We start from the raw sequence: 21,877 nt of genomic DNA, 5'->3' as shown, positions 1-21,877 counted from the left end.
GTCCAGAAATAAAGTGACGAGTTTCACTAGGTTATATGGCAAATGACAAGCAGGAATTGAGTGTGGAAAAACAGGAACATCAGCTTGCCAATCAAGTGCAGATTGGTCTGAGTGCTCATTTTTCCTATTGCAACCAATGGTTGGACAATGAAAAAGATAAGAGGAAGATTGACTCATTCAAACTGTTAGGAGGGAAAGTTTCCCATCTCTTTCTATCCGCTGCAATCTCCTGTGGCCTACAGAAAGCCTCTAAAATGTAAGGGACCAATATGGATTAGGCAGGAGAGAATTGCCACAAATTCAATGGAGGTCTGCCCAATTTTGTCTGCCCAATCAGTCGCAGTTCATCAGTGGGATCATGCTGGACTCGTGCATCTAACTCAGGGGTATCCTGGTCAACCTTCAACAAATACACTTACTACATTTACCACACTTACCATAGTGAGTGTGGCACTGCTTTCTGAAAAGCCAATTCATTTTCTTCCCAGTTCCAAAGTTGATAATTCTTTGGCAGCTGAATGATGAAAGCAGCTGAAAAACCTTAGCCATATGGTGTCATATCAACAACTCTTTCCCTTGTTGTTTATATGTGGGAAGGTGAAAGGGCTGACTTGTTTAATTTTACTGCTTGAAAGTACCTTATGCATCTTTGGGAACTGGTGCCCAACAGTGTACTCTTTTCTTCAGGGATAACCAGAGGAACATTTGAATTCTGCTTCCCGAAGGTTACAAGGAATGCCCGTTTGCAATGTCTAGGGGCACAACAGCTTAGGAAATGCAACTGAATGGTTTGACAGGTGGTGAAGACAGGGCCAATGACTACTTGGCTTGGCCAGCGAAGTCTGATGAAAATTAAAGTTTCCTTATCCTGGGTTTAAATGCAGTTTTCAGTCCCCTCTCCCATCCTGGTGTCATGGGAGTTGCCACCTTAGGGGGAGCTTGGGCACTTTTATATTCTTATATTTATTTTATTTTAAAAATGCATTGTTTCATAAAATTAATAATTGTAAACATAATGAATGGGCACAATAGCAGTAAGGCCTTATTAGGTTGTTTATAAGCTGGATCAGTCATAAACACATGATAAATTACCACATAGTCTTTGCATGTTGAACCATATTTTAACGAGAGAGGGTAGCACAGTAAATGGGGTCTATGAGAGCCAATGCATTGAACAATCCTAATATGGAGACTGTTATCTAGGAATTGAATGTGCAACCTGTTCTCCATAAGCCCCCCTTCCTGAAATAGCAGGTTTGTACTCCTGGCTGGGGTAATTCCATAGTGACCAGCTGCTGTGGCTGAGGAAATTTGACTAAAATAGGACTTGGATAGGTTAACTTGAGGAAGTTAACACAGTGAAAATTTGCCCCCTCACATAGAGCAGGAAGGGTTCCTGTTCCACCAGAAATAGATTTTTGTGTACCCCTCTGGTTTGCAAGGGGGAAAGGGTGGAGAACTTACGTTTTCACAAACTTCTTTCAGTTAATTTCTTATAGGATTCAAGCAATTATTTTTAGTTTAGCTGACCTACTTGAGTGATCTGCTTTCAGTTCTTTTTAACTTTTGCTTTGGGCATGTGGCAAAATCATAATATCTAAATCTTTTCTCTTTAAAAGATGGTTAACTTGAACAATGTTTGTTAAACCTAGTGCAGATTTGGTTGACAAGGCTTCAGCCATGTAAAGTAATGCATGGTCTCTAAGCATTCGTAACAGTCAGGGATGCACAGATTCATGACAAAATGTGTGATTGCCAAGACTAGGCCTCTTATTTCAACTTTGCAAGTTTATTTAAAAGTTAGTTCCATTATGTTCAGTAGGCCTTACTTCCAGGTGTATGAATTGTAGCCATAGTTCCTGACATACTGTGCTTACATAGGAGATCAGAATCAATTTGTAGTTCTTAACCTTTGGAGCTGGCAGAAGGGAGCAGGGCTGCTTTGTATTGGTGCTGTCTGGGATAAGTGCACTTAGGCATCCACCATCAAATTACGCAGTCTTGAAGTAGGAGCTTGTTTTGGTGCTGTACAGCCTAGGTATGCTGAGTGCATTGACAACCTTTGGTGGAAATGGTGATCTTCCTCTTGCTTACAGCTGTAGAGAGGGCTGGAGATTTTCATCACTGGTATTCTAAAACTTCTGAGGATTAGCTATGTGGTTCTGGCCTACTCCACAGCTCCAAGCAAACGAGGACAGCTGGGGGTCCTCTGATCATTCTTGGGTGGCAAAAGGAAAAAATTGGATGTCTTCCGGACCTTGCCTGTTAAAGGGCCTTTTATCCTTAGACAGTAAGTTGCATAACTCTGAAATAAACATGCTAAACCACTTTCTACACTATTTTATCATAAGGCAGTTGCAACTTTTGTAACAAATTTAAACACTTTCCTCTGTGGCAGCCTCAGGGCAAGAAAACATTCAGCAGAAAGGGAAAAAAATCCTTCAAAATTCAGACCATAGTCACAGAGTACAAACTGTTGCCTCTGAGTGATTTATCTTAAGTTAGTTGCTCTTGAGATGAATACACACAAAATGATAACAAAGAACAGAATTCTATAAAACAAAACTGGAGGCTTCTGGGATGAACATTCTAGCTTGAGAGTTAAATCAGCATTGAACTGAGCCAGTCCTATGTAATGAAAATGTATTTTTAAAAGATGCTTTAAAATGCTGGGATATGTGATATAAACAGGTGCTCTGATTCATCAGTTGTTCAACCATGGGTGAGCTCTACTTATAATGCATGTGCACAGAAGTGCAATGAGGTGTATTATCAATAATAATAAACTTTGAAAACAGTGGTACAGAACCTTTTGGCCTTGAGGGGTTCCTGTGCTGCTGAGCGTTTCATGTGCATGCACACCATAGTGATCTTCATAAAAATCACTCTTTCTAGTAAAGAAAAGACACTATATATCAGGATTGTTGGGGGAAGGAAGTTGGTGATGGGGCCATGGCACCAGCGAAGGACTGAGGATTTTGCATCCTTGTTTTATAGCAAATAAACTATAGTCTTTTTTGTAGCTTGGGAAATGCCATGTTATCCAAGTAATGTAATGGCACTGCAAACAACAGTGACTTCTCCCAAACTTTGTAGATGCCTGGTACTAGTGCAAGGAAGTCATAGAATTATAGAATAGTAGAGTTGAAAGGAGCCATGAAGACCATTGAGGCCAACCCCCCTGCTGTTGCAGCATACAAATTTATACCATCCCAGTGTTGGATGTTCCCACTGTTCACAGCTTCTCGTTTTAAAGTTTAAATAATATTTGCATCAAGTTTAGACATTAATATTTTAAAAATGCTTTTAGAAAAATCATTGACTTTAATCCACCCTGAACATGGCCTTAGGTGAGCTACTCTGCGTCTCCACCATGCATCTCCAGTATACAGATAGTAATACATACTCATCTTACAGGGATGGTGTAAGATTTATATATGGTTGGATTCAATTTCTGCATAAGCAGAAGGTTGTCCATAGAATGGGAATTTCCTGCCTTTCAACACCAGTACACCTGCAAAAGTTCTCCTGTGTATCAGGAAACTTTGCACATGTTGCAAATAATGCACGCCTTTCTCTTCCCCACTGCAACTCCCTAAGCTTTCAAAAAATCTCTTCTCATTGTCAGGAGATCTTCATGAAAGGCCAGGGATGTGGTGAGGGGGTTTTGCAGACTCCACTTGGATAGAAAAGTAGAGTTGGAAGGGGCCAGAAGATCATCAGGTCCAACCCCCCGCTCAGTTCAGGACCCTGAAATAAACCATCCCTCTCAGATGGCTGTCCAATTGCTTCCCGAGTGCGTTTATTGTGGGAGAACCTACAACCTGCCTAGGTCATTGGTTCTGTTGTCATACTGCTCTAACAGCCAGGACGTTTTTCCTGTTATCTAGCTGGAATCTAGCTTCCTGTAATTTGAGCCTGTTATTCTGTGCCCTGCTCTCTAGGATCATCAAGAAGAAATCCTGTCCCTCCTCTTTGTGACAGTCTTTCAAGTACTTGTACAGTGCTAACCTATCCCCCCCTCAGTTTTCTTTTCTTGAGTCTAAACATGGCCAGTTCTTTCACTCTCTTTCACCATGTCCCTGGATCATCCTTGTTGCTGTCCTCTGAACCCTTAACAGCTTAATCTGGTAAGACTGCATCTTTCTTAAACTGTGGCACCCAGTACTGCACGCAGAGTACAGGGGAACTAGTACTTCATGGGATTTAGAAGTGATACTTCTATTAATGCAGCCTCAAATAGCATTCATGGATCACTGCCCTGTCGTGGCGAAGGGGCTTGCGTAGCTCAATGAAGCTAGGAGCTATGCCGTGCAGGGCCACCCAAGACGGACAGGTCATAGCAGAGAGCTCTGACAAAACGTGATCCACTGGAGAAGGGAATGGCAACCCAGTCCAGTATCTTTGCCATGAAAACCCCATGGACAGTACCAAAAGGCAAAAAGATATGACAATGGAAGATGAGCCCCTCAGGTCAGAAGGTGTCCATTATGCTACTGGGGAAGAGCGGAGGGCTAGTACTAGTAGCGCCAGAAAGAATGAAGCGACTGGGTCAAAGCCGAAAGGACACTCAGTTGCAGATGTATCTGTTGGTGAAAGGAGAGTTCGATGCTGTAAAGATCTATACTCCATAGGAACCTGGAATGTAAGATATATGAATCAAGGCAAGCTGGACGTGGTCAAATATGAGATGACAAGACTGAACATCGACACCTTAGGAATCAGTAAACTAAAATGGACAGGAACGGGTGAATTTAATTCAGATGACCATCAGGTATACTACTGTGGAAAAGAATCCCTCAGAAGAAATGGAGCAGCCTTCATAGTCAATAAAAGAGTAGGAAAAGCAGTACTTGGATACAATCTCCAAAATGACAGACTGATCTCAGTTCGAATCCAAGGCAAACCATTCAACATCACAGTAGTCCAAGTCTATGCCCCAACCACTGGTGCTGAAGAGGCTGAGGTTGAAGGCCTACAACACCTTCTAGAATTAACACCAAAAAATGATGTCCTTATCATCATGGGGGATTGGAATGTTAAAGTAGGAAGCCGAAAGATAACCAGAATAACAGGCAAGTTTGGGCCTTGGAGTACAAAATGAAGCAGGGCACAGGCTGGTAAAATTTTGTCAAGAGAATACGATGGTCATAGCAAACACTCTCTTCCAACAACCCAAGAGACGACTCTACACATGGACATCACCAGATGGTCAACACAGAAATCAGATTGACTATGTGCTCTGCAGCTAAAGATGGAGAAGCTCTATACAGTCAGTAAAAACTAGACCAGGAGCTGACTGTGGCTCAGATCATGAGCTTCTTGTTGCAAAATTTAGACTTAAATTGAAGAAAGTAGGGAAAAGCACTAGGCCTCTCAGGTATGACCTAAATCATATCCCTGATGAATATATAGTAGAGGTGACAAATAGATTTAAGGAATTAGATCTGATTGAGTGCCTGAAGAACTATGGACGGAGGTTTGCAACATTGTACAAGAGGTAGCAACTAAAACCATCCTAAAGAAAAAGAAATGCAAGAAAGCAAAATGGCTGTCTGAGGAAGCGTTACAAATAGCCGAGGAAAGAAGGGAAGCGAAAGGCAAGGAAGGAGGAGAAAGATACACCCAGTTGAATGCAGAATTCCAGAGAATAGCTAGAAGAGATAAGAATGCCTTCTTAAATGAACAGTGCAAAGAAGTAGAAGAAAACAACAGAATGGGGAGGACCATAGATCTCTCAAGAAAATTGGAGATATGAAGGGAACGTTTCATGCAAAGATGGGCATGATAAAGGACCAAGATGGCAGGGACCTAACAGAGGCGGAAGAGATTAAGAAGAGGTGGCAAGATTACACAGAAGAACTATACAAGAAAGAACTTAATGTCCCTGGTAACCACGATGGGGTGGTCACTGACCTTGAGCCAGACATCCTGGAATGTGAAGTCAAATGGGCCTTAGGAAGTCTGAGCAACAACAAAGCTAGTGGAGGTGACAGTATTCCAGCTGAGCTATTCAAAATCCTAAAAGACGATGCAGTAAAAGTGCTACACGCAATATGCCAGCAAACTTGGAAAACACAACAGTGACCACAGAATTGGAAAAGGTCAGTTTACATTCTGATCCGAAAGAAGGGCAATGCCAAAGAATGTTTGAACTACCGCACCATTGCACTCATTTCACATGCTAGCAAAATGATGCTCAAAATCCTACAAGCTAGGCTCCAGCAGTATGTGGAACGAGAACTACCGAAAGTACAGGCAGGATTTCGAAGAGGCAGAGGAAATAGGGATCAAATTGCCAACATGCGCTACATCATGGAGAAAGCTAGGGAGTTCCAGAAAAACATCCACTTCTGCTTCATTGACTATGCTACAGCTTTTGATTGTGTGGATCACAACAAACTGTGGCGAGTTCTTAAAGAGATGGGAGTACCAGACCATCTTATTTGTCTCTTGAGAAACCTATATGTGGGTCAAGAAGCAACACTGAGAACTGGACATGGAACCACTGATTGGTTCAAAATTGAGAAAGGAGTTTGGCAAGGCTGTATACTGTTGCCCTGCCTGTTTAACTTATATGCAGAGCACATAATGAGAAAGATGGGGCTAAATGAATCCCAGTTGGAATTAAGATTGCTGAGAGAAATATCAACAACCTCAGATATGCAGATGATACCACTCTAATGGCAGAAAGTGAAGGGGAACTAAAGAGCCTCTTGATGCGGGTGAAGGAGGAGAGCGCAAAAGTTGGCTTGAAACTCAACGTTAAGAAAACTAAGATCATGGTATCCACCCTCTCACTTCCTGGCAAATAGATGGGGAAGAAATGGAGGTAGTGACAGATTTTATTTTCCTGGGCTCCAAGATCACTGCAGACAGGGACTGCAGCCAAGAAATTAAAAGAGGCTTGCACCTGGGGAGGAAAGCTATGGCAAATCTAGACAGCATACTAAAAAGCAGAGACATCACCTTGCCAACAAAAGTGTGTTTGGTCAAGGCTATGGTTTTCCCAGTTGCAATGTATGGCTGTGAAAACTGGACCATAAAGAAGGCTGAGCACCGAAGAATTGATGCCTTTGAATTGTGGTGGTGGAGGAGACTGCTGAGAGTCCCTTGGCGATCAAACTGGTCAGTGCTAGAGGAGATCAACCCTGACTGCTCTTTAGAAGGCCAGATACTAAAGATGAAACTCAAATACTTTGGCCACCTAATGAGAAGGAAGGACTCCCTGGAGAAGAGCCTAATGCTGGGAACAAAAGATGGCAAGAGAAGAAGGGGAAAGCAGAGAATGAGGTGGCTAGATGGAGTCACTGAGGCAGTTGGTGTGAGCTTGAGTGGACTCCGGGGGATGGTAGAGGACGGGAAAGCCTGGAGGAATGTTGGCCATGGGGTCGCGATGGGTTGGACACGACTTAGTGACTAACAACAACAACAAAATAGCATTTGCTATTTTTGCAGCCAGATCACATTGTTCACTCATCTTCAGCTTGTGATCTACAACAATTCTAAGATCCTTCTAATTTGCAGTATTGTTGAGCCTATTATTCCCCATTTTGTAGCATTTGGTTTTTTCCCCCCTAGGTGCAAAGCTTTTTCCCTTCTGAATTTCATTCTGTTGTTTTCAACCCAGTGCTCCAACCTATCAAGATCACCTTGAATCTTCTTTCTGTCTTCCGGTGTATTAGCTATCCTGTTCAGTTCTGTGTCATCTGCAAATTTGGAAATTGTTCCCTGTACTTCCTCATCCAAGTCATTAATGAAAATATTGAAAATAGAGCATGACTAGTACCAGGCAGCTTGGGGCCACTTGCAGGGCGCGCTGAGGTGGTGGGAGCAGCGGCAGCATTCTCAGAGCTGCATGTAAGGGCAGAAACTCATGCTCAGACTGCTCTTCCCACTCGCTCAGTGCTCCTGCCGTTGCCAGAGGAACCAAGCTTATCATAGCAGGAGGTGGGAAAGAGCTCTGATGTCACTCTGGTGTCCAAACATTAAATGCAATCATTGTCACAGCTTTGGATATCACTGGAAAAATAATATCAGTCTCTAAGTTACAGAGCTATAAAATTGTTACTCGTATTTTCTACCACAAAATTGTGTGAAAAGAGTTTTTCAGCCCTGTCACTGATAAAAACCAAACAGAGAACCAGAATGGATGTCAGTGCAGTGCTTCATCTCTTGAAAACAACATTGCAGCCATGAATATCCAGTATTCTAGAAAAGACACAACAGCAGATTTCACATTATCCTTATTTGAAATAAATATTGATCTCTAAAAATTTTGGTTGTATTTGATTACATTTAATCGCAATATTTTATTAGCATTTTTCACTGCTTGGTTTCTGGTTATTTTAGAGAACTATCATTTTTGGTATTATATTTAAAACCTAATACACAAAATACTATATTATGTATATAATGCTTTTTATTTCTGCCTCAGCAGTCCCTGGAAATTTTTTTTGCCAGTCCCCAGGTGTAAAAGTTTGAAAACCACTGAATTTGATGATCATTCGACTATCAATCTTGAACTGCCATCATTCATCTGAGTTTTCTTTACATCCTTATTTCCCCCCTGCTCCCTGGTTTTTATTCTCATGCCATCCTTGACATTGTCCTGGTTCACTTAACAGGATTGAGAAGAGCTGTGGCATTTGTTGGCTACTACTATGAATATACTACCCCAAATCTGGCTGGAGGGGTTAATTGACAGTTAAATTATCCTTGCATAATGCAAGGTCTGTTGCTGATTATATAAGTGGTCTTTAACCCTCAAATAACCTCCACTGGCTGAATTCATATAACATGAAAATCTCTGCTTGGGGTTGCATATTTGTAATGGCAACTGACTTGCACTGCAACTACCTGAGAGTAAATTAAGTTTTGATGGACTATGATGTCATGTAAATCAGCCTAGTGCCATCAGGATAGGTTTTTCAGGGGGTTGCAGTAGCAAGACTCTTACGGTCATATAGAGTCTGAATCCAGCACCATGTACATGAGGTTCTTGGAACACCCAAATGCAGCAAATAGATGCTGATTTCTTCAAGGCTAATATTTAAAAACTTTATGAGTATCATATTTATAATGGTTTCAATGCAAAATACGATTTGAAATTGTAAAGTGATGCTTTTTATTCACAGGAAAGATTTAAAATATCAGTCTCGGTTTGAGTGTAAATAATTCTGGAGAAACAGTGTTGGTTATGTCTGCATTTTTCAGCACTTTCCAGTTTCCATACCATTTTCTATGCTACCCTGAATATTCCCCCATTGCCATGGCTTTTCCTTACTATTTCTGTTAAGGCTAGAGCCTTCCTTTTTTAACCTTGTACTGTGTTGAGTTTGTTCTATGTCTTGTGGCAGCATGTTTTCACTAGTTCTTGCTGTCATTTGTTTGTGATGCTTATCTCTTCTTTTTTGAATGGAATCCAAGTTTATATAATCCCCCTCTTTATCTCCTTTTTATTCTCACAATAGCCCTGTTATAGAGGTTAGTCTGAGAGCCAACGACTGACCCACTGTCAATCCAGCAAGCTTCATGACTAAGTGAGATCTAGAACCTAGATTTCCCAAGAACACTCCAGCACTCTAATCACTGTGCCACACTAGCTTCTGTGTCAAATATACAACAGTACAATGCATATTTTGCTAATGATCTGTATGCTAGCCTGCTTGATAGGCTGTAGGTGGCACTGAGGAACATAAAAGTGAAGTTTCAATCTGGAGCTCAGCCTTCATCTGTGCAAATTAGCAAGTGTCAGGTGTCCATACAGGAGGCTGTAGGAATTCTCATGGCCTTTGTCAAGCCAGCAGAATGCAGATTAGCATTTTATTTAGTTAATTTCCTTACCACTAAATAACTGGGCAGTTTACAACAGTGCCGAAAATAAGACCATAATGCAATAAAACAGTCAAACATGTTTTACAATTTAGAATTTTAAAACAGTTTAAGAACTTAACTGCAAAAAAGGAAAGATAGACAGACATAAAGAAAAGAAAGAGAAAAAGAAAGAAAAAAGACAATGCAAAATAGACTTGAAAGTACCTGACATGGGTGTCACCATAAAGCTGTTATAATCCTAGGTGTTGACAGCTTAAATAATACCTCAACAGAGAAGGCTGTCTTCATCAGGTACCAAAAGATAACAAAGTTGGTGGCAAATGTGACCTGCCCCTGCAAAGGCCCTCCTTACAAGACTACCTTAGAGAGAGGCCTCAGATGTTGTTCATAGTATCTGGGTAGATTGTAGCTGGGAAAGGCATGCTATCAAGTATTGCCGTTCCAAGTCATATAAGGTTGTATAGGTTACAGCTAGTCCCAGGAATTGTTCTTGGAAATATATAGGCAGCCATTGCAAGTGTACTAGAATTGGTATTATGTGTCCGTTCTTTCAGATCCCAGTTATTAGTTTGGCTGCTGCATTTGGTACATGCTGCAGCATTGGAACAGTCTTTGAATGTCATTAGATAGAGTGTACTGACATTGACTTTGTGACGAAACAAAACAACCTGCAGTGATCTAACTTTGATATTATCAGTGCATAAATTACTAAATCAAGTTATCTCTGTCCAGGCAAGTATGTTGCTTGGCCACCAGTTGAAATTGGTATGAGGTATATTTGGAGTAAAGTTGGTGATCATACTGAAAGCTGCCAAGAGATCCAGGAGCATTTGCCTCTCTCCTAGTCATCAGAGTTGTTTCTGTGTCAAAATCTAGCCTGAAACTTGACTGAAATAGATCTGGATAATTGGTCTTATCCAGGACTCCTTGCCACCCAGAGATCTCACCTGTGAAAGGAACATTTGTTCCCAGCCTAAAGTTGTTAAGATCTTCCTAGTACAGAGAGGATTTATTCAGGGGTGGACTCAGCACTCTCTCTTTCAGGAGGAATTGGGACAACTCCCACTTACAGGGAAGTATTGATTACTTGGCTCATCTGGTTGTTCCTTCATTGCTGGCTTTTATATGCTGGGGGACTAGGATCTAGTGCAGAAGTGGTTGCTCAAATCTGTCCAAGCAGCACACCAATGTCCTTGAGCAGTACAACTGAAACTCATTCAAGAAAACTTGACCATGCTGTATTCTGGGTACCTCACTTGATAAAACCGCTATAACACTGGAGTCTTAAGGACTGGTGGATGCATGAGATTTTATCTGTAAGTGCATAGCAAAATATTCCAAAGATTATGACAGCTGGTCTAGGACAAGTGTAGGGATTCCTTGGGACTAGCATATGGTATGCCCTAGATAATCGTAAAAAGTTCTAATGGGTGGCAAATAGAAGATAGAATAGAGACAGTAAGATACTATATATTTGCTGTCCTCATTGCCCCTAAGTATGCCTGATCATAGAGGTGTACCAGGGTTCAATTATAAACACTAGGAATGTTTCCCCATCCATGCTGAAGCAATTTCCTCTTTCACTTTGTCACTCTCAGTTCTGGTGTATGCCAGAGCCATATGACTTCTGCTACAAAGAGGGTGTTCAGAAGCTTCACCAGGGCTTTGAGAAGAATGCCAGCCATACCAACCATAACCTCTCTACAGCCCTCTGAAAATTCTCCAAATCTATTAGTTGCTGGCAGTGGATTATCTTAAAAGGCCCCCACCCTTAAGAAAGGGAAAAACTGCCAACAATCTGAATCTCAGACATTGATCAGACTGTAACAGATAGACTGATTCCAAATCTCCCACCTTTAGACACCATCTTCATGCACAGCTGAAAAAAACCAAGTCCAAATTGTGTTGTGCTACATGTGTTGGGTTGATTGTAGTCCTGTGTTAGTCATAGAGGATATGAAATCCTGAACTGCTGCTGATAAGACACCCTTGGTATGAATGTTGAAGTCTTCTTAAAACCAATAGTCTGGGGAACCCCAGCATCACATTTTAGATAATCTATTTCAGTCATGCCAGATGGGTTTTGGAGTGGATGGTACACCAGCTGAATCCCTAGTCTGTCTTGCTGGCCCAACATGAGGTGCGAACACTCCACTATACTAGTACTTGGACAATCAAGTTTAACTGGAGAAAGAGATAGTGTTCTTACTGAGCCACCGCAACACCCCCTTCCTAGTTCTTGAGTCTATGTTGATTCTGTAACAAGTATCCCAGTGGGAAAGATTAACTCCTTCCTATTTGCACATCCTTGTCTCAGTTATACTTGTCAGTTGGCTGCCTCATCCACCATTAACTTGTGGTTGAAGACGGTCTTGTTTTGGAGCAAACTGTCATTTAAAAGCAGTACTGAGAGACTGAAAGCAAACTGAAAGGACAGCTATCAAACTTGTATGTTCAAGAGAGTTGTTAGTCTGCACTATGGTTTAACCATGGGTTGTTACTCATGAACAGTCCTGGAAGAGAACTCATGGTTAGATTTTTTTTTTAATCTTTATTTTTTTTTCCCACAAAATACAATCCCTCCCCCCAAAAGGAAATATATAGGAGAAAAAGGGTTGCAAGGGTCAATCCACAGATATAGCATGTAATGTCAACATTTAAACATATTCATAAAAGAGTAAAAATCTGCATCAGCCACACTTCCATTCCAATTACTTAATTCTCAACAATTTGTCCAGTCTATAAAATTAGTTATGAATTATAACATTGCTTTGATTTTAAAATAAGGATCACAGATATTTGTAAAAATTAAATTTTTAACAATTAAATTGTTCATAAATTCCTTAACTAGTCTTCTATTAATATAATTAGTTAATTTCACCATTGTTGCATACTCCGCTAGCTTGTTTTTCCGGCCTTCAATGATTAGACCATCTTCAGCTTTCATTTGAAACAATTATTACTCTTGCTGCTGTTAATCATGTATTTAAATTTCTCTGTCATAATCTTTGGAATAGTCTCTGGTACAATACTCAGTAACATATTCTTGACACTCATAGGAAAGTCAGTTTTGAGTATTTTCTGCATTTCCGTATGTATCTGCTTCCAGAATCTTTTAATTCTGTCACATGTCTACCACATAGAGTAAAAAGTCCCATCTATTTCTTCACATTTCCAAAGTTTTCTGTTATAGTTCTTGTCCATTTTTTGTATATCTTTTGACATAATATACCACTGAAAGTACATCTGATACCAATTTTCTCTTAATTATTGATTTGCAGTGCATTTTTATATCCTTCATCCATAAGACATCCCAATGATGGGATAATATTTCTTTGTCAGGATTCTGCATCCAACTCTTCGTACATGTTTAACTTGTTGAGTCTCAGCATCATATTTAAGCAGTTGTTTATAAATTTGTTCCAGGAAATGGTCTTTTTGATGTTTGTTTATAATCTAAAAATCCTTCAGATTTCTTATGCCATTTTCTGTTTGGGTTTCTCCTTTTTTAATCTTGAGGCCAGTTGGTGATAAAGGAACCATTCTGTTTTAGTTCTTGCCAAGAGTTAAATTGGTCTTGTTGGTCAACCATTTCTCCATATGCTATAAGACTGTTATTTCACAGTATGCTTTATTGGAGGAATAATTGGAGGACTAATTCTTCTTCTCATAGAATACCAGATTTTTAATTAAACCATCTCTAAATACATGGCTAATATTTGGGAACCATGCTTTTTTTTTTGATAGATTCTTTAGTCCATAATTGACGGTATATTCCTTCTTCAAGATCTGCTATTTCCAATTGCGCTAGTCTTTCATTAAAATTAGAAGTCCAGTCAGTAATCCAAACTAGGTCAGCCACATGATAAAACAGTACTGCAAACATTCTCTTTTCTCTTTTTTATCCTGTAGAACTTTAAATCTAATCCTTGTTTTTTTCCATTCCAGGTAAAAACATTCAATTGTCTTTGCCAGTCTTGTAAGATTTTCGCCTGTATTGAAATTGGTAACATCTGTATAAGAAATTCAATTTAGGCAGTATGTTGATTTTTATGATGGAGATTCTTTCCAGCCGTGAAACTTAATTTATACCATCTCTGTACATTCTTTTGGATCTTTAGCCAAAGATTGTTGTTTTGTAATTATCTTGAAATAATGTGTCATTATGTCCTGTCATGTTTATACCTAAACAAGCTGTCCAGAGACTTTTAGCATTGGGACGGCATATAAAAACTTTACATACATACATACCTACATACATGCTTAACTGGATTAGAAGTTATTTCACATCCTGATTTTTTAAAATGTGTTCCTCTTCTTGTTTCATTAGAAACTTGAATATGATTTTTTTTCTTGTTAATTTTATAGCCAGAAGTGAATCCAATTTTTAAAATTTTGTCTATTATTTGTTGTATGGATAAATATGGATTTTAATGGTCAGCGCTATACTATCTGCATAACTTTTCATTTTATATCCTTCTATTTTTAAGCCCTTTATGTCTGAGTCTTGTTGAATTTTCATGGCTAAATCTTCCAGTACAAGGATAAACAAAAGTGGAGATAGTGGGCATCCTTGACAAGGTTTCCTTTTCAATTTGAAAACTATTGGTTATATTTCCATTTATAAGAATCTTAGCATGTTGCTTGGTATAAATTGCTTGAATCCAATTAATAAATCTTGAACCGCAGTCGAAATGATTAAGGCTTTTCAATGAAAAAGACCAAGACACGTTATCAAAGGCTTTTTCTGCATCTAACAAAAATACATGCCAGATTGTCATTGTCATCTTAATAAATTCAATAGCATTAATCAAAGAGCTGACATTATCTTTCATTAATCGCTTTGGAATAAATTCAGTTTGATATGTATGAATCTGTTTTCTATACATTTTCTTAGTCTTTTAGCTGTTATTAAAGTAAAAAAAAATATAATTCACACTTAACAGTGAAATAGATCTGTAGAATTGTAGCAGGGCAGGATTGTTACATTCTTTATGTATCAAAGTTATGTGAATTTCTTGCCAAGGTGTGGGTAATGATTTTTTATCTTTGATTTCATTTATTATTTTTTCAAGTGGTATTCATTTTTCCTCTAGAGAACCCATGATTTTTGTTGAGTTCTTAACTCTATATTGTTCATGCTTAACAGCCTGTAGTTAAAATATAGTACTTGGTTCTTACATAATGACAGCCCTTGGTTCAGCAACAATCTTTACTCAAACTTTTAAATCCATAGTCTGGGTTGTCATTGAGTGTAAACCTTGTCTCTGTTCTTTATTTTCCTATTTGCTTCCTTTCTTGTTTCTATTTAAAAATGAGAAATAAAAGTTTTGAGGTTAAATATTTGAAGTTGATGGTACCATGGGATAGAGAAATTCCCATGATATGGTGTTTGAGACCTGAAAGTTGGTCTAGAAATGACCAAACGATGAACAAAAATTCCTTCAAGAAGTTTCAGTTCTTGGGAGGAATTTTATTTGCCTTTTTTGGTTAGATAGTTATTACTTGAATATGATAAGATATATAAATGATTAAGCCCTGAAAATATACTGAATTTGAGGGAAGTGATCCATGAAGGTTATGGATACTGGGCTACACATGGGTAATGTTTTCCACTTATTCTTGTGGTGCACATAATTTAACCTCTTACTTGAAAAGAGGTCTTTCAGATATTTGGTGTTTAGAAGGAACATTAATCAATTAGTTTTATAGTCACTAAGTGAGATTGCAAATGTTTTAAACAAATGCACAAACAGAGTTAAAGCAACTCCCACTTGTTGAAAAAGATGCACCAAGTTATTTACTAGGTATGGAAAAAAAAGTTGGAATTGATACTGTATTTTTCGCTCTATAAGAAGCACCTGACCATAAGACGCACCACTCTTAGTATTTGAAGCAAGTCAGCCCAGAACAATACCCACAATACACAATGGCTGTATTTGGATGCAGAGCTAATGACTACCATATTCTAAGTCCAACCTTGCCAAAACGGGTACTGTCTAGATGAGTTGGACTACAACTTCCATTGGCCATGCTGGTTGGGCATGATGGAAATTATAGTCCTCACCACCAGCCCGGTTCTGAGGTAAGGACTTCTTTCTGAGGTGAGGGGAGGCAAGGGACAGGACCATGGCTGACCACGTGGGGTGCCTCCCGCCTCTCCCTGCTGCGGGAGGAAGAAGCATGGTGGCTGCTCGATGGCAGTGGCTTGCCCATAGAAGGCTGTAGCTACCGTGCCTCTGCCGCGGCCTTCTCTGGGCAAGCTGCCACTGTCGAACGGCTGCCACCAAGCTCGGCAAGGCGGCTCCAGCCCCTCTGCCATGGCCTTCTCTGGGCAAGCCGTGGCCACCTTGCTGAGCCTGGGGCAGCTGCTTGACAGTGGTGGCGGCTTGCCCAGAGAAGGCCGTGGCGAGCTTTCCTTCTTTTCCTTCTGTTTTCCTTCTCTGGACAAGCCGCCACTGCCATCGAGCAGCTACCCCTGGGCTCAGCAAGGTGGCTTGGCCCAGGCACGTGGCTCTCATACTTAAAAATGGATTTAAAAAGTTATATTTTTCTTACCTTCAAACCTTTTTTAGTGTTTTCATATCTCTCCCTCCCTCCCTCCCTCCCTCCCTCCCCTGCCCTCTTCTCTTCTGTCTCCTGCTCTGTGTTCCCACTCTGTATATGCATGTGATGGGGGGGGGGGGGGGGATCTTGCGCATGCGTAGTTAAGCTGTTACAATTTGGTGCGTGTGCTGGCTCTCTGCTCAGTTTCAAAGAATGCCTTTGCTGGCTCAGAGCTTTTGGACTTGCTCGGAGATTGTTTTCTCCGAGTGAGTCCAAAAGCTCTGAGGTGGGCTGGATAAATGAGCATGGCTGGCCGGATCCAGCCCACAGGCCATAGTTTGAGGACCTATGATTTAGGTTGGCAGCTGGATGTTACGCACTTGGAAGCCTTGGCTGCCACCATTTGTAAGTCTAAAGACTCAATATGTGCCCTAAATTGCTTTGACATCTAATATTTTTATATTGAACAAGAATTGGAAAAATAGCCCCTAGTTATTCAGTGATGTAATTACCTGTAGGCATTTTATATGTTGAGATGTATAACAGTTCTTTCAGTTTTGTGTATAGCATTTTATTCTTCATTATTCATGTTGTGAAGTCCTTCCTATAGATGTGTTTGCCTGTAGAAAGTTCAGTGTTTTTATTTTATTTATTTATTAAAACATTTCTATGCTGCCCTGGGGCGGCTCACAGCACAGAGTGAGTGTGTTGAGTGTTTCACAGTAATATTTTTATTTGATAAGGATTTTAGAAAAATCTTTTTCGAGCCTCAGGCTTTTGCTCATGAATGTTGTAAATCAGACCTTCCTAAGTCTGTTGCTGCTTCAAGAATGTGAAAGGAAGATTCTTGCAACACATCATCCACTCTCATTTGTGTGGTGTTTTCTGAGTACCACAGAACTGGTTGCCTCCTGAGTCAGAGTTCATGTCTTGAGCTTTGATGGAGAGAGGGAAAACTTCCCTGCCTGCATCCCATGATGAGGATAAAGACAGATACTGGTGCCTTGGCAAAATAATACTAGGAAACAGCTTCAGGTAGAGTCTGCTGTACATGATACTGAGAAATTAGGAACAAATACAATGCCTAAAGGATTCTCATGGCTTTTACCACTACAGCCTTATTCCTGAACTTCAGCTAGACTCTCTTAACCCTGAAATTTCTGTCAAGTTCAGCCTACCACTAACTGATTTCACCAGTAGAGAGAGCCATGCATTAATTTTGTCTTGCATCCCTTCAGGACTCCAGCAGCATCAAATCCACTTCAACCTGTGGTTTCACCTTCTGGTTTCCTGAGCACTCAGCTTACAGTATGTCAGTTGTGATATTGTAAGAAACCACAGTTAAGCTTTGCAATCCATGGTTTTATGTGATGTTGAAGTTGGAACAGATCCAGCAAAATAGTGCTTGTAGAACTATGCTCAGTTTTATTCCTCTTGCATGTTTTATTTTTGGATTTATTATGTATTGTGCTATTTTCTGATTTTTCTATAGTTATTTTATATTTCAATGATTTTAATTTGTACACCATGCAGATAATTTCACTTATTGACTGCATTCACATGACACCCATAGTAGCTTGGTAACCCTGTGCATGCCCTGCATAATTCCTGGAATTATTTATTTATTTATTTTTCGATTATATCCTGCCTTTATCCTCCTTGTTCATGGCTTGTTGTGGTATGTGAATCTGGTATGGGTGGGTGGCTGGGATGGTTGACAAACTATGGTTCTAGAGCTGATGGGTGCTTTGGTAAGCACCCTAGCCACCCACCCTTGCTTTGTTTGGACTTCACAACAAGTTGGACTCAGCAAGGATAATTGTTGGGTGTCATGCATGCGTGAGGGTGATTAATAAACTACTCCATGTTATACGTGCTGGTCCATGAAGTGGTTAAAAATAAAGACGTACTTCTGTGCGCATAATTTGTATCTATGTACTGAAAATGTTTGCATACTGTTGTGAGTGGAGCCCATGTCTTAATCAATCTCTCTCTTTCACACACACACACACACACACACACACACACACAATGTTAAAAGGAAAAACTGATCCTTGTTCTCTGAAACATCTAAACTGCAGATCTATTTAATACAATCAGTGTAGAGGTCTGAAAATAATCTAATTCTTTCATTTGGCACATGGCCTCTGTTGCAATAATACTATTATTTATTTCATTTCTATACTGGCCGTAGTTGAAACTCTATAGGCAGTTTACAACAAAGTATAAAAACAATAAAATACAATAAACAAAAACAATAAGAATTAAAAATTAATTTAAAATAACACAAAAGAGCATTGAAAGAGAATAAAAAGTCAATTAAGAAGACCCAGCTAAGAATAAAAGGAACCTGGCTAATTTTATAGCCAGGATGCCTAGGGGGGTCTTCAGAAGTTTCTGCAAAGAGGACGTCTTACCTGGTGCTAGAAATATGGCAAATTTGGCACTAGGCAAATGGCAGCAGGCAGGTTATTTCAAAGATAGGTGGCTACCACTGGAAAGACCCTCCTCCTAGTTGTCACCCTCTGAAATTCTCGAGGGGTTGGCACCTGGAGGAATGCCTGAAAGGCTGAGTATATTGTCTGGGTAGAATGGGGTTGGGAGAGGTGTTCCAACAGGTACTGTTGTCACAAGCTGTATAGGGCTTTATAGGTTAAAACTGGCATCTTGAATTTGGACTGGAAGCCTACAGGCAGCTAATGCAGGCAGGACAGAACTGGTCTTGTTTGGACTTCTGAATCCCAGTGACCCAATCTAGAACAGGTTGAACACCCACATCCGATCAAAGGAATCATCCACCAACAGCATCTCAGTCTTGTCTGGATTAAGTTTTAGCTTATTAGCCCTCATCCAGTTCATTATTGTAGTCAGACACTGGTTTAGCACATCCCCAGCCTCACCTGCCAGCAGTGAAAGAAGAAATAGAGCTGGGTATCATCAGCATAATGCTGTCAGCACAGTCCACAACTCTGGATAACCCCACTTAGTAGTTTCATGTAGATGTTGAATAGCATGGGGGACAGAACTGACCCTTGAGAAACTCCGTGCTGAAGAATCCACAGGGCTAAACAATATTGTTCAAGCACCACCTTCAAGAGACAGCCCTCCAGATAGGAGCAGGACCACTGCAATGCAATTCTTTCCACTCCTGTATCAGCCAGACATTCTAGAAGGATACCATAGTCAACGGTATTACAAGCTGCTGTGAGATGTCCATCAGTATCAGCAGGGTCACACTCCTACTGTGTTACTCTCAACACAGATAGTCAGACAGGGCAACCAAGGCTTTTTCTGGCCATGCAGGCATGAACCCCAGTTGAAACTGATCCAGATATTCAGATCCAGCATCCGGAGTGCCTGGAGCTGATTGGCAACCACCTTCTCTAGAACCTTGGCCCAGGAAAAAAATATTTGCTAATAGCCTGTAGTTGTTCAAATTTTTCAGGCCAAGGGAAGGTTTCTTGAGAAGTGATCACACCACCATCTCAGGATGGGTCCACTCCCTCTTGCAAAGAGGCATTGATGACCTCCCTGGCCCAGCTGGCTATCTCTTCCTTGCTGGCTTTTAGAAGCCAGGATAGGCAAGGATCCAGTACAGAGGTGATTGCACAAACCTGTCCCAAGCACTGTGTCCACATCCTTGAGCTGTACCAACTGAATAAAATAAATAAAACTGGACCAGACAGTGTTCTGAATAGCTCCACCAGTTCAGCTGCTGTAACTCTGGAGTCCAAGTCCTGGCAGATGCAACAGAATGTTTTCTGGAAGAGCCCAGTGAGTAGGTTACAGTGGGCCAGAGATGGTGTCCCTGGAGCCAGATTGTGATAAGATCAAGGCAAACTTGAAAAGCTCTGCTAAGCAGCAAAGAGAGGATTGATAGAGACAGTGAGGTAGTGTTTCTTTGCTGCTCTCACTGCCTCAAAATATACTCAATTGTAGGCACATGCCAGGTTTATGTTAAATTCACTGTGAGTTCTCCATCTACACACTAGCTATCTCCTATATTGTTTTATCACTCTCAGCTCCAGGGTAGACCTCCAGGGTATGAGTTCTACAATAAAGAGAGTGCTGTGGAACAATTGTGCCCTCACCCAGGTCATATCTGTATTCCACAGAGTGACCAGGGCTTCACCAGGAGCGCCAGAAATGTCAGCTGAAAAAACCCAAGAGTCCTCTGGAAATCATGCAGATCCATTAGTCTCTGGGAGCAGACCATCTTAATGGGTCCCCCACCCCTGCAGAAGGGAACAGCTGCCTTAAGACTAAATTTCAACAGGTGGTGATCTGTCCATGACAGAGGAACTGAGTCAAAGTCCCCCACATTCAGAGCACCATCATTAAATCTGGCTGAGAATACCAAGTCTCTAAATATTTGGTCTCTAAAAGGTTCGTCGTTGTTTTTGTTATACTTTAATACTGACCCTTAACCCATTGGGCTCTCTGGGCAGTTTACAGATATAAAAATATACATAGGAACAACAGAATAATCATATTTGGAAAGCAGTAAACAGTAAATACAACAACAGATTGACAACCCATGGCCAAGAGACCCAGCCCTGAACGATGTTGAAGTGGTGCCAAACAGGTGCCAAAAGGGGAATGTGTTGTGTTAGGACGGTTGTCATGGAGACCATGAAATCTGGAGCTGGCCGGATAAGGTGCCCTTAGTGTGTTGAAGTTCTCCAAGACCAACAGCCTGGGAGACTCCGACATCACATCTGAGACCACCTCTGGCAGCACAGGTAGGGAGAGTGATGGATTGCAGGGTGGGTGGTACACCACCAAAATCCCCAGTCTGTCCCATTGGCCCAATACAAAATTCAGATGCTCTAGACCAGTGGTGGGGAACATATGGCACGTGTGCTGCAGCAGGCACACAGAGCCCTCTCTGTTGGCATGCGAGCCAAGTCACCCCAGCATCACCCCAGCAGCTGAGCATCGGATAAGAGTGCACATAGGGACCATGTGCATGCTCAGAAAGGAGTAGTGGCGCCAGGTGATGACATCACGAGCCATGACTCATTAGCCATGACTCGTCTGAGATTTGCTCGGACTGACTGTGAATTGTTTTTTCTAAACTAAAACCTCAGTATTCAGGTTTTATTGCAGTGTTGGCACTTTGCAATATATAAGTCCGTTTTGGGTTGCTGTTTGGGCACTTGGTCTCTAAAAGGTTTGCCATCACTGCTCTGGACTAATTGTTGGATGGACATGGTGCCTGGAGAGAGAGATGGAATTTCAATAGTCCATGGCAATTCCCCCTCCTCGGCCCTCATGTCTACCCTGATACTGTACCAAGTACCCAGGTGGGTACAACTGGGAGAGACTAGGCCCCACACAGGCCCCAGCCACCTAGGTCTCTGCTATACATGCCAAACAAGTTGTCTCCTCCACAATTACCATGGATTAGATTAGCGTAGTGACTGGTAGAAGGTGAGATTAATTTAGACAAAGAAGGTTTTATTCTTTACCAATCTGGCATTAGAAGCAGCAT

At 40.9% G+C, this 21,877-nt stretch overlaps 1 protein-coding gene across 3 annotated transcripts in view; it reads left to right on the top strand.

Annotated features, from left to right (window-relative positions):
• Nucleotides 1-21,877, top strand: part of PDS5B (PDS5 cohesin associated factor B) — a 114,979-nt gene that overhangs the window by 9,451 nt on the left and 83,651 nt on the right. Inside the window, exon 1 of one of the 3 annotated variants that reach the window (XM_044441622.1) lies at nucleotides 19,828-19,839. The exons of the other annotated variants lie outside the window; for them this stretch is intronic. The gene's annotated coding sequence lies outside the window, so the exon portion shown is untranslated. Of the gene's footprint in view, nucleotides 1-19,827; nucleotides 19,840-21,877 lie in introns of those variants that run through there. 3 annotated transcript variants of the gene reach the window in all.

This window comes from Varanus komodoensis, unplaced genomic scaffold (genome assembly GCF_004798865.1).
Source record: "Varanus komodoensis strain SLA01 unplaced genomic scaffold, ASM479886v1 scaffold4, whole genome shotgun sequence".
Classification (NCBI taxonomy): Eukaryota; Metazoa; Chordata; class Lepidosauria; order Squamata; family Varanidae; genus Varanus; species Varanus komodoensis.
Note: the sequence above shows the minus strand (reverse complement) of the source record. Positions and strands in the feature narration are given on the sequence as shown.